The 26,198-nt window shown below is 31.6% G+C and overlaps 1 long non-coding RNA gene across 1 annotated transcript; it reads right to left on the reverse strand.

The window, feature by feature from the left end:
- Nucleotides 1-20,878: 20,878 nt before the first annotated feature.
- On the reverse strand, nucleotides 20,879-23,274 carry LOC126878731 (uncharacterized). Its single transcript, XR_007695752.1, has 3 exons — nucleotides 22,795-23,274; nucleotides 22,002-22,159; nucleotides 20,879-21,059 (listed from the first exon to the last, which is right to left on the reverse strand). It is a non-coding gene; the product is annotated as an uncharacterized LOC126878731 (long non-coding RNA).
- Between the last annotated feature and the right edge of the window lie 2,924 nt (nucleotides 23,275-26,198).

The raw sequence follows: 26,198 nt of genomic DNA on the forward strand, positions 1-26,198 counted from the left end.
AGGTTTGAAATAGAGTAGAATATAATAGAATAAAGAGACTATATACCTGTTGAGTGAATCGCTAAAAACCTCCTAGTTACATTCTGTGTCATACAGGCTACTTTAGGTCAATTGTCATGTCAAGAAGATAGAAGTTATGAATTATATTTTGTATATGAAAGATGTAAATGTAAAGAGTTTGATTTAAATAAATGTAGTAAATAGGAAGAAACTATTATTTGCTCCAGCTAATCCCAAGGGAAAATACTACAGATATCAAAAGGTTATGTGCCCAAGACTCAAGACGCTGATGACAAAAATAAAAGAAGGAATAAAAAGTTTTGAGGTTATCCATCCAGAAACGTGACAATGAATAGTAAATCATATAATATTGAACTATTATCAAACGATAATTATCTTAATTGGAAGTTCCGAATGGAGATGATATTAGCAGAAGCTGGAGTGACTGATTATATTGAAAAATGTATAGATGCAGAAGATAACACCCTGACAGAAACTCGGAAGAAATCACACAAAAGCAATGATAACAAAGCAAAGTCTATAATAGTTCAGTGCGTTTCTGATGTACATTTAGAAGTATTGCGAGAACAGAAGACGGCGTATGGTATGTGGAATGTTTTAAAACAAAAGTTTGAAAAGAAAGGGCTGCATGGGCAATTATATCTAAAAAGGAAATTACTTACCATAAAATTAAAAGAAGGCGAATCTCTGCAACAGTTTTTAACCCAATTTGAAGATATTTTAAGACAACTAAAATCATCCGGAGTGGAGATTGCAGAAAAAGACTTAATATGTAATCTACTAATGGCACTCCCGAAGTCTTATGAAACAGTTATCACAGTTATTGAAAATCTAGCAGATGCCCACTTAACATATGAAAATGTGAAGCAGAAATTACAGGGCGAAGAAGAAAAAAGACAGCTAGGAAGTAGGAGTTATGAACCAGTTGAAAATCAGGCAGCGTTTAGTACTATGAATGTAATTTGTTACAAATGTGGATTCCCCGGACACATTAAGAAGTTCTGTACAAATACACAGAATGAAAATACCAGAACTCAATCAAATTATGACGACCAAAATTATAGAAGAAACCATCAACCTGCCATGACACAAAACTATCAAGGTATGCAAAGAAATCAAAATAATTCTAGAGGGTACAATCACAGAGGAAGCTACAGAAGAGGTTATAATAATTCTAGAGGGTACAATCACAGAGGAAGCTACAGAAGAGGTTATAATAATTCTAGAGGGTACAATCACAGAAGTGAATATAGAGCAGGAAGTAGTAATTTTACAGAACAGCGACCATTAGAAGAACAAGTAGATGAAGTGTGTGGGGAAGTAAGTAAGGTATCCTTTTTGACCAAAAGCATGTATGACACTGAGTTAGAACATACTAATTTTAATTCTGTCACCTTTTTTATTGATTCTGGCTGTACTGACCATCTTGTAAATAATAAAGAAGTTTTTTCAGATATAATTATGCTAAAAGAACCCATTAAAATAGCAATTGCAAAGAATGATAACTTTTTATTAGCTACTGGGGTAGGAAATATAAATGTAATAAGTCATGTTAAAAATAACAGAATTAAATGTGTAATTAAAAATGTATTATATGTTCCTAATTTAAGAAAAAATCTATTAAGTGTAAAAAGATTGGAAATGTCTGGAATGAAAGTAATTTTTGTAGAGGGTATAGTTAAATTTGTAAATGATAAAGGAATTCTGGGAATAGGAAATAGAAATAACTTATATGAAATTACATTTGAGATTGATAAACATGAATGTCAAAATGTGGTTACTGAAAATAATGAATTTTTACAATGGCATAAGCGATTTGCACATATAAATTTTTCAGATCTTAAAAGTTTAATAAAAAACAAAATAGTAAATGGCATAGAAAATGTTCGAATATCAAATATTGAGTTTTGTGAACCTTGTGTAGAAGGGAAAATATCAAAAAGGCCATTTGGTACTAGAACTAAAAGTACGAGGTTATTAGAAATAATATGTAGTGACGTGTGTGGCCCCATCTCTCCAATTTGTCATGACGGTAGTAAGTATTTTGTTACGTTCATTGATGATTTTTCAAATTTTACTGCAGTATATATGATAAAACAAAAGAATGAAGTTTTCCAAAAATTTGTAGAATTCTATAATATGACAAAAGCAAAATTTGGCTTTGGAATTTCAAAATTGAGGTGCGACAATGGAGGTGAATATGTATCGGGAGAATTACGGAAATTTTGTGTAGATAATGGAGTTGTTTTAGACTATACTACACCATATACGCCACAACAAAATGGCAAAGCTGAAAGGAAAAATAGAACATTGGTAGAACGGGCTAGAGCAATTATTTCAGAATTAGGGGTACCAAAACAATTATGGGGAGAAGCAATATGGTATTCAAATTATGTAATAAATAGATGTACAGCTAATACATTAAATGAAAATAAAACACCTGCTGAAATTTGGGACAACAAGAAAGTTAATGTAAGTAATCTTAGAGTATTTGGAAGTTTGGCATACAGTCATGTAAGAAAAGAAGAAAGAGGTAAGTTTGACTCGAAAGCAAATAAATGTATAATGATAGGATATGCTCCAACAGGATATAGATTATGGGATATTGAAAAGAAAAAGGTTATTGTATCTAGGGATGTCATTTTTAAGGAAAATTGTTTTGTTTATGGTAAAAGTAAAACAGAAGTTGAAGTCGAGGGAGAAATGTTGGAAGATGAATTAAATGAATCTGAGAATTCAGTAAATAACAAAGTTGAAAGTTTTGAGGAGAATGAGAATATGCATAAAAGGTATAGTGAAACTGAGAATAACCGAGAAAGCAGACGCCAGGTGAAACCTCATCCAAAATATGACGATTATGAGCTTTATATGGCATTTGATGCAATGAGATTTATTGATGATGTTCCTGAGAACTTTAATGATCTAAGAAATAGGACAGATAAAATACAATGGGAACTGGCTATAAAAAGGGAACTCGATTCCATAGAAAAAAATAAAACTTGGTTAGTAATGGATAGGCCAAATGACAAAATATTAGATACCAAGTGGGTATTTAATTACAAGATGAATGAAGAGAAAGAGGAGGATAAATATAAAGCTAGGTTAGTAGTCAGGGGCTTTGCACAAGAAAATTTAGACTATAATGAGATATATTCACCAGTGGCGAGGTTAACAACTATCAGGGCATTATTAAGTATCGGAAATCAATATGGTTATCATTTCAGACAGTTAGATGTTAAGACAGCATTTTTAAATGCAAAATTAAATGAGGATATTTACATTTATCCACCTGATGGATTTTTTACTAAGAATAATCAAGTTTTAAAGTTACAGAAATCTTTATATGGTTTAAAACAATCGTCTAAGTGTTGGAATAATGAAATAAATAATTATTTGATTGAATTAGGGTTTAATAGATCTATGAATGATCATTGTTTGTATGTATTAACTGACCAAAATACTAAAATATATTTACTGATATATGTTGATGACATAATGATAGTAGGATCAGACTTAACAAAAATTAATGAAGTTGTGAGCAAACTAATGAATAAATTTGAAATAAAGGACAAGGGGAAGCTTAAAAATTTTTTGGGAATTGAAATAGAATATAAAAGAGATATTGGAATTTTAAAAATAAATCAGTCAAAATACATTGATAAAATTCTTAATAAGTTCAACATGATAGAATGTAAGGGTTGTAATTTACCAATTGACCCAAAATTAAAAATCGTCTTATCTAATAATGATACCTTAACAACCAAGCCAATTAGACAGCTTATAGGTTCTATTATGTATTTAATGTTAGGATCTCGTCCTGATATTTGTTATGCATTAAATTTCTTTAGTAGATATCAAGATAAAGCAACAGATGAAGTTTGGGTATATTTAAAAAGGGTATTGAGATATTTAAAGAAAACACAACATGTGGGATTAGAATTTAAACGGCAACACGATGAAAGTCTAATTTGCTTTGTGGATGCTGATTGGGGAATTGATGTAAATGACCGGAAATCTATTACTGGGTATTTGTTCAAGCTATTTGGGAATACTATACATTGGGTTACTAAAAAGCAAAACTGTGTAACACTATCTACAACTGAAGCCGAGCTAGTTTCTTTATGTAGTGCTGTGAGTGAGGGCATTTGGTTAAAGAAATTGATGATGGATTTTGGAATTCATTTTAATAAAATAACTTACTTAGAAGATAATCAGGGATGCATTGCTCTTATTAAAAATCCAGAGAACAATCGTAGGGTTAAGCACATCGATTTAAAATATCATTTTGTAAATGAACAGTTTAAGAAAAATGAGATAGACTTGAAGTATGTTGATACAAAATGTCAGGAAGCCGATATTCTAACTAAAGGTTTACCATATATATCATTCTCAAATTTAAAATTGAATTTAGGTCTTAGAGATTTTTAGCGAGGGAGGGTGTTGAGTGAATCGCTAAAAACCTCCTAGTTACATTCTGTGTCATACAGGCTACTTTAGGTCAATGTCAATTGTCATGTCAAGAAGATAGAAGTTATGAATTATATTTTGTATATGAAAGATGTAAATGTAAAGAGTTTGATTTAAATAAATGTAGTAAATAGGAAGAAACTATTATTTGCTCCAGCTAATCCCAAGGGAAAATACTACAGATATCAAAAATACCTACATAGGTAGACAAATTAAAGAACAATAAATCACTGGGATCGGATCAAGTAGCATCAGAATTACTGAAGGAAGGAGGAGACGCACTACAGAAAACAATACATGTATTGATAACAAAGATATGGTCAAATAAACAGCTACCAGCGGAGTGGAATATAGTGGTATTATTGTACCATTACATAAAAAAGGGAATCAGTTAGAATGTGGAAACTACCGTGGAATCACGCTGCTGAATGCAGCATACAAAATAATGTCCAACGTCATTTATGAAAGACTTAGACCACACGCTGAAAAAATAGTTGGCAGGTACCAAAGTGGCTTCTGTAGACAGAAGTCAACAATAGACCAGATATTTGTTCTGCGACAGATCCTCGAAAAAACAAGTGAACATAACATCGACACACATCATCTCTTCATAGACTTCGAAAGCGCATATGACAATATAAACCGAGAATTCTTAACCCGCCATTACACGCGTCTTCAATTGTGACGTGGTTGCACGCGTATGAGCGTCGCCCTCACCTACATAAATTCGACTTATTTCGAGGAAGAATGAATGTCAACATGTAAAAATATAAAATGGGTTGTACTCACATATTATAGAAAGTCTCGTAAACCAATTTTTTTTTATTAATTTAACAAAACAAAAGTAACAATAATATAGATCAAAAGCAAGTTTTCTTAATTTTCAATTTCAGCAAGCCACTGAAGAAATTAACGTTCTTTACGCGAATTCATTTTACTAAAAATACAAATTAAAATTTTAAAACTGTTCTGAAGTTATTTCTTTGTGGCATTTATGTAACTAACTATTAATATTTTGTATTTTGATAACGACGTCCGAGGTGGAATTCGAAACGTCAATAAAATCAATTTTTCCAGTTAAATTGTGGCTTATTTCCCAATTAGAATAGGTAAATTTAAAAATGGATTCTTAACCAGTGGCGCACGTAGAATTTTCCTCTGGAGGGGGGTTTGCTTGGGCACCGAAAGTTTTTTGTATTATTTGTGAAAGACAAGTTACATTTTCCTACTTTCTTTTATATATGCTCTGGGTGGGAGTTTAACCCCCAAACCCCCCCTCGGTGTGCCACTGTTCCTAACCTAATCCAAACAATAATATTTTAATTAAACCTACCTAAATATTAAATAAAAACCTAAAAGTTTCTTTGAGATAATAGAAACGTGATTTCACTGTGATTGCACGCGCAGTGAGGAATTCCCTCACTTGAAGAGGGATGTCTCTTCTTTCAACTATCACACAGCACACTGGCCGCCTGAAATATTCTATAACTTTTTCATACCCTCTCATAAACCATGCTAAAGGCATTCCTGGGTGCTTAAGGTTATCGTATTAGTTTACACAATTTCATTGGTTATAAACAAATATGGTGAGGGATTTCCTCATAGCGCGTGTAATGGCGGGTTAATAAAAGCAATGAAAGAATTTAATATACCAACACAACTAATAGAACTGATAAAAGAATCTCTAAAAGTAGAGTCTCTAAAAGTAAAAGTCTCTAAAAGTAAAATCCAGATACAAAACGAACTAACGGAAACAATAGATGGGAAAAAGGGACTACGCCAGGGAGACGCTCTATCATGCATCTTGTTCAACATTGTACTCGAGAAAATAATGAGGGACACAACAGTCAATACTCGAGGAACAATAATTAATAAAAGTGTGCAAATACTAGCATTTGCAGATGATGTTGACATAATCGCAAGATCAAGAAAAGAAATGATAGAGGCATTCAATCAAATAGAACGAGCTACACAAAATAGTGGCCTTAAAATCAACCAGAACAAAACAAAATATATGCAGGTAAGTAAAAACACAGAAATAAGGCATTCACAAAATATAACAATAGGAGAATACAACATTGAGGGGGTAAAAAACTTTACATACTTGGGATCCCTAGTCACATCTGATAATAATGTAGCAGAGGAAGTGAAGAGGCGAATATTTATTGCCAATAAAAGTTACCATGGCTTAATTCGGCAACTAAGATCAGACAACGTAGCAAGGAAAACAAAATGCCAAATATACAAAACCCTAATAAGACCGGTACTCACATACGGCTCAGAAACCTGGACACTCACTAAAAGAGAGGAAACATTGATAGCCACCTTTGAAAGAAAAATCTTGCGACACATATATAAGGGCACAAAAGAAAATGGAATTTGGCGAAGAAGGTACAACTTTGAACTATACGAAATATACCAGGATCTGGATATCATAACATTCATTAAAATAGGACGGCTGCGTTGGATGGGACATGTAAAAAGAATGGAAGAAGGCGAAATACCAAACAAAATATTCAAACAGATGCCAGTAGGAAAAAGAACAAGAGGAAGACCGAAGCTGAGATATTTAGAACAAATAGAAAATGATATAAAAACCTTAAAAATAAAAACTGGAGAAAAAAAGCACAAAACAGATCAGAGTGGAGAAGAATCCTGGAACAGGCCAAGACCCAGAAAGGGCTGTCGAGCCAATGATGATGATAAAAATTTTATGGGGGTTTTGTTCCCTTTAACCCCCCAAACTGTTGGGTACGTTCCAATTAAATTATTTCTGCGGTACCATTAGTTAAACACTGTGTTTTTAAAACTTTTTTACCTCTTTTTATTTTTTCGATAAAGCTCTTTTTATCAAGATATGGCTTCTTTTTAAAATGGTTCAAAATATACCTAAAAATGTAAATCATAAATAAATTTTCATATTATTAGTCTCTACAATCGTACTTAAGCATATACAAATATGTGATGGATTTGACAAATATTCAAAATATCACGATAAAAACTGACTTCAAAAAAGTACCAAGAGGCAAAAAAGTTTTAAAAACATTGTGTTTAATAGTACCACAATAATAATTCAATTGTAACTTACACAAAAGTTTGGGGGGGTTTAAACGAACAAAACCCCCATAAAATTTGTATGGGGTGTCGGGTGTCCAAATTTCACTATACAGTGGAACCTCGATTATCTGTCTCTCTATTAACTGTCACCTCTGTTAACTGTTTTGTAAGAGAGACTAAAAACTTTTTTTACAGTCACCTTCTGTTTTCATATGATATTTTTTGACATGTTTTGTAGTAAATTCAATTATCTATTTACTACAAAACATGTCAAAATTTACATGTGAAAACAGAGATGACCCTAAAAATGGTTTTTCGTCTCCTACAAAATTCATGAAAAAGCAGATAGGAGGTATTGTCACATCACCGACGATATACCAGAAGTATATGTGGCCATATCAAATAATACATCCTTGATAAATATAAACATTTTTATTGCACAAAATCTTGTCATATATTTTTTTCCATAATCATCACTAGGATGATGATTCATTTGTATTGAATTGTACATTGCAATTCTCTGATGTTTGGGAAAAAGGGCTTAAGTCAGAATTGCACATCGATAATGTTTTGATGGTACATACAGTTTAAGTCTGCAACACTTTTTTTATAGTCCAGAAATCATCAAAACATTATTGATGTGCAATTCTGACTAAGCCCTTTTTGCCAAACATCAGAGAATTACAATCTGGTCATAACTGACCAATGAGCAAATTTAATTTAACCTAAATTACTACTGTTCCTTAAAATGAAGAGCTTACCCCATAGCGTCTCTTATCTAATCTAACAAGATCGTGCACTATTCTAACATACACAGGCACACAAGCACTACGCTCTGCTTTTCACTATCACCTATCACTCAAACTAGTTCAAAAGGCTTTGTCCTCTTCAATCTTCTAGTTTGTCCAGTAGTAGATATCGATGAGTGTGGATTTCCTCAATATTCTCATACTTATGAAGTTGTTGTTGCTCATTACTTCCTGCTATCTTCTTGATGACTATATTATCCAGGTTCCATTCCTAGGTCTTGATATTTGTTTATAAAGTAATATCTTATTATGCATCGACAATGTGGAGTTTCTTCCAACTAGTCAATACACTTTTTATAGGTATCTTTCTTTTGCCTTTCATAGCCACAACAAGGCTATAATACGTTTCCTTCCTGGTTTTTTTGTAGACCACTTTCAGCTGATTCTAAAAAATTAAAATGAATGGTAATTTTTCTATTCTTTACAATTAAAAATCAAAAGAAATAGGTACTACTATTTACAGGTAATAATATGCATAAATAATTCGTTTCCTAAAGAATACAGAAAATTGAAAACGTTTTTATAATACTTACATAATTGTTTAAACAAAAGAGACCCAGCCAGAGCAAAACGCAAAACTAACAGACAGAACTGCAAAAAAAGCCACTAATTTCCATTTTCCCACCCCCTTATCTTATATGCATTTTCCAATCAAAATTTTTAGTTGTCATGAACATGAAAGACTCAACCTCAACAAATAATAATAAACAAAAAGCTTTACTTCCACTTCCCGCCAAATGGACACAGGTTGGTGACACTGAATTCACGCCAAATAAATGAAAAAATAGAACGACGATGGTATGAGCTTTCGTAACGTTCGGTTGTGTGACAGTTCAGTGTGGAAGTGATAATTCAAAAAAAACGCAGGCGGCAAAAACAAAATAGGAACTACATAATAGAGGTAACTAACAAATTTCCTATCTGTTGAATTCCTAAATTTCCTGTACTTTCTTTGAATAAAATAAATTATACATTATCTAGTTAGGTAAAAAAGAGACAGCTTTGCATTACACGGTTAATTATGGGGGATACTACGGGGGGGGCTACCCCCCCCCCCCCCCCGGTGATGAGGAGATGTTAGATAATATAGAAAACACTGAAAATAATCGTAGTTTAAATAATACACCATTGCTTGATAGCAATGCTAATTCAATCACTAATAATAACAATGAAATAAAAAAAGGAAAAAAACATTTCTATTATCAGTACACTGATACCGGTCCCTTTGAGGTATTTATGGAGTCAAAAGGCGATAACGTCGGTAATTATAGTTTTTTGAAATTAGCAAAATACATAAATGACAAAAAAATCGAGAATGTACTTAAACTTAGCAAAAAAGGAAAAAACCGAATTAGCGTTGCTTTCAAGAAATGGGAGGATGCTAATAAATTTGTTTTAAATGACGTGGTCAGAAATGATGGATATGAATTGTTTATTCCGGCAAATAACGTAACATGTAGGGGAGTCGTTATTAATGTAGATACTAGTATATCTGATGCAGATCTAATCAAATTTTCGGGATTGGCTTCGGTCAACATTAAAGTACTAGAAATAAGACGATTTAAACGAAGGTCTAAATATGACAAGGAGAAATATATTGATACAGAAACGGTCGCATTTACCTTTTCGGGAAAAGTAATCCCGAAGGAAGTGAATATATATGGGATCCCTTTTAGGGTAAAACCATACATGATACCAGTGGTTCAATGTTATCGGTGTTTTCTTTTTGGACACACAAAAAATCTTTGTAGAGGGGGAGAAAAATGCAAAAACTGCGCGGAAAAAATACATGAAGGGGATTGTTCGATGAAATGTTTACATTGTAATAGCAGCTTTCATATAAGTACCTATGAGGAGTGTCCAGAGTATGTGAGACAGCGGAATATTAAGGCTGTCATGTCTCTGGACAATCTTTCATACTACGAGGCATGCGAGAGATTTCCTTATGTTTCTATCTTCTTGCAAAATCGCAATTGTAAATGAAAATATAGTAACACAAAAAAGTCATAAAAGAAATACAAAGAATGTCAATTGGGAGAATTATGCTTCAAAAATAGAAGACTTGATGAAGAATGGGTGTGAAGACTATAATTCATTTACACAAATTATGGAAATGGTGAGTGATGAGGAAATACCTCTCTTGAAAACAGAAAAATCTATAAGAAAAAAGAAGAGCCCTCCCTGGTGGGATAAGGAATGCTCTAATTTAATAAAAACAAGAAAAGAAAAAATTAAAAAATATAAGGAAGAAGCAAGCAATGAAAATTATATTGAAATCAAAAAAATATTTGCATACAGTAAAAAAATATTTAAAACAAAAAAAAAATAGCTTCAAAAGCTTTTGCAATGGATTGACAAGGGACACTCCTCTATCTGAAATATGGCGAACAGTTAAGCTATTCTCCACATATCAAAATGCTGTAATCCCTGCTAAACTTCCCAACAAAAACATAGCTCAGAACATATTAAATAATTTGGCAATTGACATAACAGATCCTGAGTTCACGGTTACCCTAACTAACGAGGATGTGGAGGACATTTCAAGGCAAGAAATAATAAGTGTCATAAATAAAAAGGATAAGGCTACTGGCTTAGATCTTGTAACATATAGCATGATAAACAGACTTCCCCTGGTGGCGCTAGATGCATTGTCAAAAATATTTAATCAAATAGTTAAAAGAAACACAGGTTTTCCACAAGAATGGAAAAACACCCTTGTCATTCCCTTTTTAAAACCCAATAGAGACCCTTTATGTGAGGATAATTATAGAAACATAGCTCTAGAGTCATGTGTAGGCAAAATTTTGCAAAATATAATTAAATTAAGAATAGAACAAATAACGGAAAAAAAATCGATACTAAGCCCTAAGCAGTTAGGTTTCAGAAGAAACAAAGGGTGCAACGATAACTTAGCTTTAACAATTAATTATATTAGAACTGGATTTAGTAAAAATTTAAATACAATTGGAATTTTTTTGGATATCAGTAGGGCATATGATACAGTCAATATATATTTGCTATATAAATACTTATTAAAGTATGACATCCCAATAACTTATGCAAACTTGATCTTGCAATTTTTGCTCAACAGAAATATCTATGTTAAAGACAAATCAAATAATATATTAGGCCCAATGCAAGCATCCACTGGATTGCCTCAAGGGTCTCCACTCAGTCCAATATTATTCAATCTCTATACTAGATCCCTACATGATTTAATTAACCATGAGATGGAGTGTTTTCAATATGCAGATGATTTTGTAATTCTGGTGCAAGGATCTGATATATATACAAGCTAATTAATTCCTTAAATACCCATATAATAAATTTACAGGAGTGGTTTGAGAAACACAACTTTAAAATTTCAGCACACAAATCAAAAGCAATAATATTTAGAAAAAGAAGTCAGGCTTATAACTTCCCACATTTGATATATCAAAATATGGAAATTCCATGGAAAAATGAAATAAAGTATCTGGGATTTCATTTACAGTGCAATTTGAATATGACAATTCAAATTAACGACATGATAACTAAAGCAAACAAAGGAATAAATGTCATGAGAGCAATTTGTGGTACAAAATGGGGAGCTGACCCGAACATTCTTTTGAGTTTATACAAAGGAATAGTTAGATCTCATTTAGATTACGCAGCCAATCTTTTAAATCCCTGCAGTAAAAGTTTGATGATGAGGTTGGAACAAGTACAGAATGTTGCCTTGAGAATCGTAACGGGTTGTCTACGTTCTACACCCATCTTAATATTGCAAGCAGAATGTTCAGTAACAACGTTACAAGTTAGAAGGGAGATACTAGCACATAAATATATACTCAAACAAATGCCGGAAAAAAACAATATCATAGTAAAGAGTCTAAATAAGCTAAATGAAGCAATAAATGCAAACAATAGATTCTGGAGGAACAAGGTCATACCAGATTACTCACTAGCATATACAAATATACTCAAAAAAACAAAAAACATAATTAGATATAAAATCAATCCTATATATGAGGTAGAAAGAAAAACTCTTCTATACCCCATTACAATTAAAAGTCTAGAATTTGAAAAATATGAAATTGAATCGAACGAAAGGTTCATAGCTAAATATGGTGGAATATATAATAATCATACCCACGTATATACAGATGGATCAATAGACCCACAAACAAATCAATCGGGATTTGGAATTTACATCCCAAGCATCAATTATAAATATTCGTCACGACTCCATAACTACACACAAATCTGCACAACTGAAATAATAGCGGTATACAAAGCCATGTCGGTATGTATTGAAAAGGAAATCATGAAAGCAGTGATCTTTGTAGATTCAAAAAGTGCCTTATCCAAAATATCTAGTCACAAATGGGACCAAATGGATTATGTAACTATAATGACCAAAAAACTACTGGTAGATGCAAATAATATGGGATTTTCAATAGGATTAGAATGGGTACCGGGACATCAGGGGATTAAAGGCAACGAGGTGGCAGATAGCTTGGCCAATATTGGGAGAGAATTAAGAGTACCATATGATGTAAAAAACATCAGCGCAGATATCTTTTGTGTTACAAAAAAGAACATCTTGACTCAATTTTACAATAACTGGTATTCCCAAATTAAAGGTAAATATCCGGACTATTATGGACGGCAGGATAGTTTCCCTATAAAACCTTGGTATAACAAATGTGGATATTTGGGTAGGAACAATATTACTAACCTTAATCGTTTACGAAGTGGACATTGCAAAACTCCTTGTTATCTCCACAAAATAGGCAAAACGGAAACACCGATATGCGAATGCGGTACTATGGGAACATTGGTACACATCATCTTTGAGTGCCCCATAAATAAACATAAAGATATGGATTTGTATCTAGAACTAATAAAAGCTGGAATAGACAGTCCAATATCTTTACAGAGCATTTTATATAAACCCTCGAATAAAGTTATTAAGATAATCAATAAATTTATCAAATTTTTTCAAGTAGATCTATAGAATTTTCAAAAAATAATAATAATAACAATAACAATAAATAAATACTTCAGAAAATACAGGGAATCTCCTAAAATGTCAAAAATTATATTTGTATCCTTAAAATCCTTAATCCTAACCGAAGGTAGCCAGCCCTAAACCTATGTGAAAATGTTTGGAAGCTACCCCCAAACGAGAAAAGTCTTAAGTTAACCTTAAATGTTGTAACACTTTTCCCCCTCTATCTACAGAAAAACAAGAAGAAGGACAAGGACCACATAGGACCAAAAAAAAATAGATCTGAAGTTGACAGGACACCTGGTTGTGCATTGCCTTGAGCAAGACGCGCATAACCAATAACATGTACTGGGTAAATGATTAAAAAAAAATCGAAACCCAAAAAAAAGGAAGAAGAAGAAGAAGAAGAAAAAATAGAACAATTTTTCTTTTTCTTCACGTGAAGTTTATAACGAACAAACTTAGATGTCAAAGTGTGCTTTAACACGTCAAATTTGGCCTTGAATAACTTTGTCAATTTATTGTTCAATTTATTAAGTCCACTTTACATCAACACTAGAGAGTTATTGCCAACGTCTTTTAAGTCGACCTGTAATAAAAGATCCTTTATTTTGACATATAAGCATGCGCAGTATTGCGTCTTTTATTTTTGTCTTTTAATAAAATACAGGCCGCCTGTATTTAAGAAAAATTAGAGGACACCTTTATTTTAATAAAAGTTCCTTTATTTTGACATAACGTGTCAAAAATGTGAAGAAAGGTCTAACTTCACTTGTATTTTGAATTTATCTTGTCGCTTCTTTGGATTGATAATTTATGTATTGTGAGATTGATATTTGATTAAACTTTCATCATTAAAGTTGTATGTTGGGTTTTAATTATTAAAAACAACTCTAAGTAATATTCTGAGATATAGATTATTTATGTTTTGACCCAAACGAATATAGAAAAGAACATTTTATTGAAGCTTGAGTTATTACAAGAAGTTGTAAAAAGGAATATTATGTAAATAATTTTAAATTGTTACTAATTACAATGATCAGACTTAAAATATCAGTAACTCATTTATTAAACTCAATATATTTTACATTTTTCTATAGAAATAAATATTTATTGCAGATATAAGAGATTGAAGATATAAGATCAATAAATTTTAATGAAAGTTAGGATTTGTTAAAATTCTAGATTCAAAATAGAGTTCTATTCAACAGATATATAACAACAGGTTAACAAAATAAAACAAAGGTTCAAGTATTTATTTTTGAAAATTTAATCTTTTATAGATTAGAATCTATAAAGTTTTTAATCAAAAGTATTAATACACTTTCATTTTCATGCCATCTTCTTCTTTTGGTTCTTATCCGTTTCGAATGTTGGAAATCATATAGCAATCGTAACCTTGCTAGCTGCGATTCGAAACAGTTCCATTGATATTCTCCCTCTACCAGGTCTTCGCTTACCTTTGACTGTACCTTGCAATATGTACTGCAGCAGGGAGTAACGGTGCTGATTTATCATATGTGTCCCAGATACTGCAGTTTTATGCGTTTAATGGTAAACACAATCTCCAATTCCTTCTTCATTCCTCCTTGTTCGTGATCCATTTCATGCCATCAGTATTTGTTTATTTAAACATTGCCAAAAAAATTAATAAAAACCAGCATAAAGCTTAATTCTTCTATTATCTTTTTGTATATCGGGAAGTTTATCTGACAGATTAGAGGTCTTTTCATTTTCAGATAACTAATTATTGGGAAGTTTATATAACAGTATCCTTAGTATCTGTCTTTTCAGCTCCGGATAACTAGTTAACGGGAAGTTTTTCTCTGTCAGATATCTATTAGTATCTAATCTGTCAGATAAACTTCCTGATAACTAGTTATCCAGAGGTGAAAAGAAAGAAAGAGAGGGCCATAATGGATAAAAGATCAAACGCCAATAGCATGTATGTATATATTTATAAATTTATTATTTAAAACCTGCTAATGATCATAAAATACTTAAAATCAGTCACCAATATAATATTTATATTTATTTATAAATTTATTAACAAACTGCAGTCCAATAAAAATAAAATTAGTTTAAGCGCTAGCTTTAAATGTCGAACAATAATTTTAAACAAACACACACACAATTTAGTCGCATTAGATTAGCTCCTGGTTGAAAATGTACTGCCACAGCTTCTATATCAATATCAACAGCACACTCATTTGCCAGTATTTCAACGTTTTCTCTATTATGTACTACTGCAATATGTAAAACTGAACAAGCTGATATTATTCTTTGAATAAAAGGTAACTTGCATCTCATTACATATGGTAAAATGGGAAATCTCTTCACAATACCAAATGTTCTTTCAATAACAATTCTTGAAGGGATTTGTGATGGATTATAAAAACACAACTTCTGTCTGAAAATTCTGGAATGGTGTCATTCGGTAGTTGTAGTTGAGGAATGGATATCCACTATTCCCTAATAATATATTCTCCAGAAATTCCCCATTACATATACCCATAATGCAAAAGTATTTAAAAACTCCTAAAATAGTATTTCCAATTTATTGCACTTCCATATTATTGAACGATGAGTATTATGGGATATATTATGTTGTTCTCTAAACATCTTTAAATGACAAAATAATTAAATTTAACGTTTTACTCTTCAATTATCTTATTTTAATTTATATCGACAAATGGAATTTTATAGGTTATTTTTATATTTACAAAAATATTTCATGTCATTTGTCAAAATAAAAGATTCTTTAACTGCGTCTGCAATACCACTCTTTTAGACCCGTCCTGTATTTGTCCTTTATTAAAGTATCCTGTAATAAAGGATCCTTTATTTGCCGGTGGCAATAACTCTCTAATAAATTGGACAAGAAATTGACCAAGTTATTCAAGGCCAAATTTGACGTGTAAAAGCACACTTTGACATCTAAGTTTGTTCGTTATAAACTTCACGTGAAGAAATTGACGAAAAAGAAAATTGTTCTATTTTTTCATTTATTTGGCGTGAATTCAGTGTCACCAACCTGTGTCCATTTGGCGGGAAGTGGAAGTAGAGCTGTAGAGCTTTTTGTTTATTATTAGGTTTGTTCCAACACGACTGAGAACCGTACATGTAACGATCACCGTCCTGCGCAGTACCATGGAACGTATTATTTCGTTCCCATGGAACCCATGGAACGTTAATTATCTAGTAACGAAACGGTAATCTGACGGTTCTTGGTCGTGTTGGAACAAACCTATTATTTGTTGAGGTTGAGTCTTTCATGTTCATGACAACCTAAAAATTTTGATTGGAAAATGCATATAAGATAAGGGGGTGGGAAAATGGAAATTAGTGGCTTTTTTGCAGTTCTGTCTGTTAGTTTTGCTCTGGCTGGGTCTCTTTTGTTTAAACAATTATGTAAGTATTATAAAAACGTTTTCAATTTTCTGTATTCTTTAGGAAACGAATTATTTATGCATATTATTACCTGTAAATAGTAGTACCTATTTCCTATTTCTTTTGATTTTTAATTGTAAAGAATAGAAAAATTACCATTCATTTTAATTTTTTAGAATCAGCTGAAAGTGGTCTACAAAAAAACCAGGAAGGAAACGTATTATAGCCTTGTTGTGGCTATGAAAGGCAAAAGAAAGATACCTATAAAAAGTGTATTGACTAGTTGGAAGAAACTCCACATTGTCGATGCATAATAAGATATTACTTTATAAACAAATATCAAGAGCTAGGAATGGAACCTGGATAATATAGTCATCAAGAAGATAGCAGGAGGTCATGAGCAACAACAACTTCATAAGTATGAGAATATTGAGGAAATCCAGCTCCTCGATATCTACTACTGGACAAACTAGAAGATTGAAGAGGACAAAGCCTTTTGAACTAGTTTGAGTGATAGGTGATAGTGAAAAGCAGAGCGTAGTGCTTGTGTGCCTGTGTATGTTAGAATAGTGCACGATCTTGTTAGATTAGATAAGAGACGCTATAGGGTAAGCTCTTCATTTTAAGGAACAGTAGTAATTTAGGTTAAATTAAAATTGCTCATTGGTCAGTTATGACCAGATTGTAATTCTCTGATGTTTGGCAAAAAGGGCTGAAGTCAGAATTGCACATCAATAATGTTTTGATGATTTCTGGACCATAAAAAAAGTGTTGCAGACTTAAACTGTATGTACCAATAAAAAGAGCCGATTTTTCTGGTCCAGAAATCATCAAAACATTATCGATGTGCAATTCTGACTTAAGCCCTTTTTCCCAAACATCAGAGAATTGCAATGTACAATTCAATACAAATGAATCATCATCGTAGTGATGATTATGGAAAAAAAAATATATATATATATAGAAATATATATATTTTGTGCAATAAAAATGTTTATATTTATCAAGGATGTATTATTTGTATATTATATATTGTACAAGGATATACATATACTTCTGGTATATCGTCGGTGATGTGACAATACCTCCTATCTGCTTTTTCATGAATTTTGTAGGAGACGAAAAACCATTTTTAGGGTCATCTGTTTTCACATGTAAATTTTGACATGTTTTGTAGTAAATAGATAATTGAATTTACTACAAAACATGTCAAAAAATATCATATGAAAACAGGAGGTGACTGTAAAAAAAGTTTTTAGTCTCTCTTACAAAATGGTTAACAGTTAATAGAGAGACAGATAATCGAGGTTCCACTGTATAGTGAAATTTGGACACCCGACACCCCATACAAATTTTATGGGGGTTTTGTTCGTTTAAACCCCCCCCCCCAAACTTTTGTGTAAGTTACAATTGAATTATTATTGTGGTACTATTAAACACAATGTTTTTAAAACTTTTTTGCCTCTTAGTACTTTTTTGAAGTCAGTTTTTATCGTGATATTTTGAATATTTGTCAAATCCACCACATATTTGTATATGGTTAAGTACGATTGTAGAGACTAATAATATGAAAATTTATTTATGATTTACATTTTTAGGTATATTTTGAACCATTTTAAAAAGAAGCCATATCTTGATAAAAAGAGCTTTATCGAAAAAATAGAAAGAGGTAAAAAAGTTTTAAAAACACAGTGTTTAACTAATGGTACCGCAGAAATAATTTAATTGGAACGTACCCAAAAGTTTGGGGGGGTTAAAGGGAACAAAACCCCCATAAAATTTTTATGGGGTGCACAAATTTCACTATAATTTTTCTTTAAGATGTTACTGCAATAATATTGCTTCATGTCCATTTTCAATAAAAAATCTTTAATAGTTTTCGATATATTCGAAAAAATCGAATTTTCATTTTGTATCTTCAAAGGGCTGTAACTTTTTTTGTGTGCATATTTGTACTAAGGTAAGTTAGGTTCATTCAAATTATTTTTGGTCCCAGAATATGTGATTTAATTTACGACCAATCTTTTCGGGACACCCTGTATAATAAATGGGATTAGCTGGCTTAAAAATTCATAATCTACGTTCTGTAGAAAATATACAGTTTTTGGTTTCTTTTTAACTAGATCTTAATATCTAACCAAGCATTTTAAGACCTTTTTATTATTTTTTCGATGATATATTCATGTTTTTAGTTTGTTCAAAATATTCTAGATGATTGTACACTATAATAGATAGCCAACTAAATAAACACAAAAATTTTATTTTTGTTACAGCCTGTATATGAGTTTACCTATATATACAGTGCATTACGCACCACCTTAAAAATTGGGCATTTTTGATGTCTCGAATTTCCTAAACCTGTTGTCCCATCTAAGTGATTTTTTTATAATAATATAGCCTGAGGCTATAGGTTACTGCCTTATGCTTGTCATGCACGGGGAGCTATACTGTAATATATATTATATCACGTCGCTCTCTATAGTAATGAGTGAGCCTGCACATACGGAACCATTAGTTCCCTGTCTGCAGGCTCACTCATTACTATAGAGAGCGATATGATATAATATACATATATTACAGTATAGCTACCAGTGCATGACAAGCTTAAGGATGTAACCTATAGCCTAGGCTATATTATAAAAAAATCACTCAGATGAGACAACAGGTTTAGAAAATTCGAGACATCAAAAATGCCCTATTTTTAAGGTAGTGCGTTAATTTCTTGGAGAAGTGTATTGTAATTTAATGTAAATAATGTAATATCCAATAATTGTAATTTAATATAAGATGTAATATAAGTTCCTTAAAAATATATTTTTTATTTCCCACCATACATTCTCCACAGGTCTAAATATCGATGCTAGACGTCCACCGGAGGTCCTCTCAGGACGTTAGATGGACGTTCGGCAGCAAGACATTGGACCAAACTGGGACATCCTATGAAGGTCCAATTGACATTCATTGAACGTCCCCTCGGACGTTAGGTGGACGTCCATTGGACGTTTGGCAACGTGGCATTTGGACCAAAATAGGACGTCCTGTTAAGGTCCAATTTACGTCCCCTAGGACGTCCGATTAAGGTCCAATGTACGTCCCTTCGGACCTTAAGTGGACGTCCAACAGACATTCGGTAGCGCGACATTTGGACCAAAATAGGACGTTCCTTGGACGAAAACGGACCTCCCTAAAGTCTGTGAAGGACATCCTTGTGCTATTAGGGATGTAGGTATATAGTATCTTTATTCTATTATATTCTACTCTATTTCAAACCTATTCTATATAAGTATCTACACATTACACCTATTATCATCATTCTCTTTGCCTTATCCCTATGCAGTGTCGGCTTCCCTAATTGCATTTCTCCACACAATTCTATCTTGAGTCATATCAATGTTAATCCCCTTTACCAACATGTCCTGCCTTATCGTCTTCTTTGGTCTTCCTCTCCTACTCCTTCCAGGAATCTGCACTTCAGCTATTCTTCGTATTGGGTGATTAACCCTAATAACACAAAACATTCCATGAATGTTCCTAGAATGTACACACAGGACATTGAAAACATTCCTGGAATGTCCCCAAATGCACACGAATGTCCCTGGAAAGTACCAGGAAAGTGCTGTGTCAGCATTTTAAATATTCTTAGAATGTTCTGTTGGAACATTCCATGAATGTCTACGAATGTTCTTTGGACATTCACAGTCTATTTTTTAGACTGAATGTCTTGTTGGAACATTCCATGAATGTTCTTTGGACATTCACAGTATATTTTTAGACTGAATGTCTTGTTAGAACATTCCATGAATGTCTACGAACGTTCTTTGAACATTCACAGTATATTTTTTAGACATTTACTGAAATATATCGTCAGTAATGTGACAATACCTCCTATATGTTTTTTCATGAGGTTTGCAGGAGACGAAAAACATTTTTTAAGGTCACTTTCTGGTTTCGTACGTATTCTGACTTTTTTTGTAGTAAATAGATAGTTGAATTTACTGCAAAACAAGTCAAAAAATATATGAAAACAGGAGGTGGCCGAAACAAGTTTTTAGTCTATCTTACAAATCTCTTGAAAAAAACAGATAGGAGGTACTGTCACATCACTGACGATATATGGCCATACCAAATAATACATCCTTGATAAATATAAACATTTTTATTGCAAAAAATCTTTACATACATTTTTTAATGTAATTTGCTGACATTCCTAAATATTATAAAAAAATGTGTCACATTTGCTTTGTAAACCTTTCTTTTGCTTTTCGTAGCCACATATTCCGTTTCCTTTCTGGTTTTTTGTAGACCACTTCTCTCAGCTGATTCTAAAAGAAAATAAAATAAAAGGTAATTTTTCTATCCTTTACAATTAACAATCAGAAGAAATATTATTTACAGGTAATAATATGCATAAATAATAATAATAAAAAAATAAATATTAAATAATATTTAAATAAATAATAAATAATATTTAATAAATAAAATAATAATAATGAACATTTTGTATTTTGACAACGACATCCGATGTGGAAGTAGAAACCTTAATAAAATTATTTTTTCAAGTAAATTGTGGCTTATTTCCCCATTAGAATAATTAATTACAAAAAAGCCACAAAGAAATAGATTTTTCACAAACAAATAAGTATTTAGTATTCATTATATTTATTGTTTTTATTATTTACTTTAATGTCCTACTGGTACATTATTTGACAAATAATGACATTTCGAAGTCTGTTAAGTACGATATAACGCCCTTGGGCATTAAATTTAAATAACGACTTAGATACTGTCAAGTTGACAAATATCAACCTAAGTAAAACTATGGTTACCACAATTACGTTACTACTGTTACTGGTAAATGTACTTATTTAAAAACTAATCAATTCAAAATTCATTCAAATTTTTCGCATATAAAGAATAATTTAGTCGGGCATTAAACGTTGAAGGCACCACAGGTATTATAATAATAACGCTTTCGGTCAACGTATATCCCTATAATACCCTTGGTACCTTAATAACTGTAACATAAGATTATACCTTAATTCTTGTTTTCGATTTCTGATGTTTTTATTTATTTACATTGAATATTAATCTGTTTTGTTGTATAATCTACTTCGCAATAATTATGTGATATATTTGACTTAAAATGAATTCAAAAATTTTTTGTAGTTGGGCAACAATGTCAACTTAGATCTCCGATGTAGATAATGAATTACAACAGTATCTATATTGTACGGACTGTATTATTAATTAGGTTATGCATATACCTGTGTGACATAAGCTATTGGAACAGCACAGTCTCTCAAACGAACAGATGAAAGTGAAGTTCTGTCAATATCTTTTTCTAAAAAGTGTTTTGAACATACTCCTCTATTAACAAATCTGATCTATACTTCATGTCTTCTTCGCAGGATCTTCTGGAAAGCTAAAAATACAAAATATATGCATTACTAAGCATTATTAACAAATTTTAGTTTTAAATAAAAAATATGATTAATGAACTCACAAAATTATTATAAAACAGCTTAGAAATTGTTTATTAGTATAGTCGGTTCCCCAAACTCAGACACAACTGGCTAGTGATTTTAGTAGGTAATTTTTTTTGTTTTTGGCCAATTTTGCCAAAATTACAGTAATTAGTACTGAGACTGAGTTTAGCAAATCGACTATAATATTCTGTGTATTCATTAGTTGGTACTGCATATTATAGTGTGTGGTCTACCATCCTATTTATAAACGCATACACTAGCAAAAACGCAAAAAGAATTATTTGAGTTTTACAAATCCTTTTGTTATTACCTATCTCTATTTACTATTTTAGTTAGGAATAAGCGAAGTTTGTGGCTTATTCACAATTATTATTAAAATAATAAATGGATATGACCAATTATTAACTTATAAAATAAAATAATAATTCTTCTGATTTATGCCTTTTATTCACTTTGTTATATCTACGTTACTTAAAAGATTTTTTATGAATAGTATTATTAGGGTATTAATAGTATTAATTTATTTTCTGAAATACAGGGCATGCTTTCGTTTACATATTTGCATACTAACCTTTTAATAGGGCTTTTCATTCACAGTCATTTGTTTTGAGCTTCTGTCATAATTGAAACGTTATTCCTGCAGATTTTTTTATCTACATTTGTTTCTGCTACTCCAACTGCGTTAAAAACAGGACACCATTTTATCCACTATGTTAATAATACTATTAAAGCTATTATAAAAGTATCCGAATTAAAAAAATATTCTTAAAAAGCACAAATAATACATACAACTAAAAACAATCCACGGCAAGGCAAGGTCGCCAAGATGAAGATGCCAAGATGGCCGAAGCGAGGTCGTTGGTTGGTCGTTTTTAGTCACGTGATGCCCTCTTAAGCGCCATGCACAAAAATATATGCACGGCGAATTTGAAAATGAACGCAAAAGAAATAAATATAAATGCCTCTCTTGGGTTTTGCATAAGTTATAAGTATTTTTTTTATTAACAAAATCGCATTCCAAATTGAATATTCGCGAACAATAATTTTTATTACATTTGTATGTTTATAATCTTGGGAAACTCTTTAAATTTGACATATTATTGCACTGTAGGCCTAAAATGTCACTTAGTTTGTCTGGTATGTTATAAGTAATGTTGTATCTCTTACACGTATGTATTATTTCGCAACTTAAAATATAGGAACATTGGTAGTATGTTCACAGAATGTCTTATGGTAACATTCCAGGAATAATTTAAACAGATGTTCACCGAATGTTCCCTAAATGTCCAGGACATTCAAATATTGATAGAACTTTGGTAGTACATTCCTGGAATGTTGTGTGTTGTTAGGGAACGTCTCGATGTTGAACATGACCAAACCATCTTAACCTATGCTCTCTCATTTTGGCATCAATTGGTGCCACACCTAGACTTCCCCTAATATACTCATATCTAATTTTATCCTTCTTTGTCACTCCACTCATCCATCTAAGCATTCTCATTTCCACCACATGCATTCGTTGTTCCGCTTTCTTTTTCACTGCCCAACATTCAGTTCCGCGCATCATAGCCGGTCTTGTGGCTGTTTTATAGAATTTTCCCTTCAGCTTCATTGGAATTTTTCTGTCACAACACACCACTCGCTTCTTTCCACTTCATCCATCCAGCCCTAATTCTACTGCATGCATCTCCATCTATTTCTCCATTACTCTGTAATACCGATCCTAGGTACTTAAAACTATTGCTTTTCACAATCATTTCACCTATTATATTATATTTTACTTTATTCTATACTATATATCTATTCTAATCTATCTATATATTTCATTTAATCTGTTACATTCTACTCTATTCTGTTTTAAATCAAATACTTTATTAGTAAGTATCTACATATATATTACATCTATTCTATTATATTCTACTCTATTCTATTTCAGTTTATTTTATACTATATATCTATTCTAATCTATCTCTCTATTTTATTTATTTTATTAATCTGTTCTATTCTATTCTGTTTCAAATCAAACACTTTACTCAAACAAAGAAACAAACGACATTCAAAAGCTTCTAATAAAAAAATCATTGCATTGGTACTACTGAAAATATTGACATTTTTACAACATTTATTCCAAGTTCCTTCAATTTTTGAGGACAAGAAAATTTTGCTTTCAAGAAATTCACGAATTTATTGGCGTCAAGTTAATAACGAACAAACTTGGATGTCAAATTGTGCTTTGAGAACACGTCAAATTTGGCCTTGAATAACTTGGTCAATTTATTGTTCAATTTATTGTTGATGTAAAGTGCACTTTGAGAGTTATTGCCACCGGCAAATAAAGGATCCTTTATTACAGGATACTTTCATAAAGGACAAATACAGGACGGGTCTAAAAGAGTGGTATTGCAAACGCAGTTAAAGAATCTTTTATTTTGACAAATGACATGAAATATTTTTGTAAATATAAAAATAACCTATGAAATTCCATTTGTCGATATAAATTAAAATAAGATAATTGAAGAGTAAAACGTTAAATTTAATTATTTTGTCATTTAAAGATGTTTAGAGAACAACATAATATATCCCATAATACTCATCGTTCAATAATATGGAAGTGCAATAAATTGGAAATACTATTTTAGGAGTTTTTAAATACTTTTGCATTATGGGTATATGTAATGGGGAATTTCTGGAGAATATATTATTAGGGAATAGTGGATATCCATTCCTCAACTACAACTACCGAATGACACCATTCCAGAATTTTCAGACAGAAGTTGTGTTTTTATAATTCATCACAAATCCCTTCAAGAATTGTTATTGAAAGAACATTTGGTATTGTGAAGAGATTTCCCATTTTACCATATGTAATGAGATGCAAGTTACCTTTTATTCAAAGAATAATATCAGCTTGTTCAGTTTTACATATTGCAGTAGTACATAATAGAGAAAACTTTGAAATACTGGCAAATGAGTGTGCTGTTGATATTGATATAGAAGCTGTGGCAGTACATTTTCAACCAGGAGCTAATCTAATGCGACTAAATTGTGTGTGTGTTTGTTTAAAATTATTGTTCGACATTTAAAGCTAGCGCTTAAACTAATTTTATTTTTATTGGACTGCAGTTTGTTAATAAATTTATAAATAAATATAAATATTATATTGGTGACTGATTTTAAATATTTTATGATCATTAGCAGGTTTTAAATAATAAATTTATAAATATATACATACATGCTATTGGCGTTTGATGTTTTATCCATTATGGCCTTCTCTTTCTTTCTTTTCACCTCTGGATAACTAGTTATCAGGAAGTTTATCTGACAGATTAGATACTAATAGATATCTGACAGAGAAAAATTTCCCGTTAACTAGTTATCCGGAGCTGAAAAGACAGATACTAAGGATACTGTTATATAAACTTCCCAATAATTAGTTATCTGAAAATGAAAAGACCTCTAATCTGTCAGATAAACTTCCTGATATACAAAAAGATAATGGAAGAATTAAGCTTTATACTGGTTTTTATTAATTTTTTGGCAATGTTTAAATAAACAAATACTGATGGCATGAAATGGATCACGAACAAGGAGGAATGAAGAAGGAATTGGAGATTGTGTTTACCATTAAACGCATAAAACTGCAGTATCTGGGACACATATGATAAATCAGCACCGTTACTCCCTGCTGCAGTACATATTGCAAGGTACAGTCAAAGGTAAGCGAAGACCTGGAAGAGGGAGAATATCAATGGAACTGTTTCGAATCGCAGCTAGCAAGGTTACGATTGCTATATGATTTCCAACATTCGAAACGGATAAGAACCAAAAGAAGAAGATGGCATGAAAATGAAAGTGTATTAATACTTTTGATTAAAAACTTTATAGATTCTAATCTATAAAAGATTAAATTTTCAAAAATAAATACTTGAACCTTTGTTTTATTTTGTTAACCTGTTGTTATATATCTGTTGAAGA

The sequence above is a fragment of the Diabrotica virgifera genome, chromosome 10, assembly GCF_917563875.1.
Source record: "Diabrotica virgifera virgifera chromosome 10, PGI_DIABVI_V3a".
NCBI classification, from domain to species: Eukaryota; Metazoa; Arthropoda; class Insecta; order Coleoptera; family Chrysomelidae; genus Diabrotica; species Diabrotica virgifera.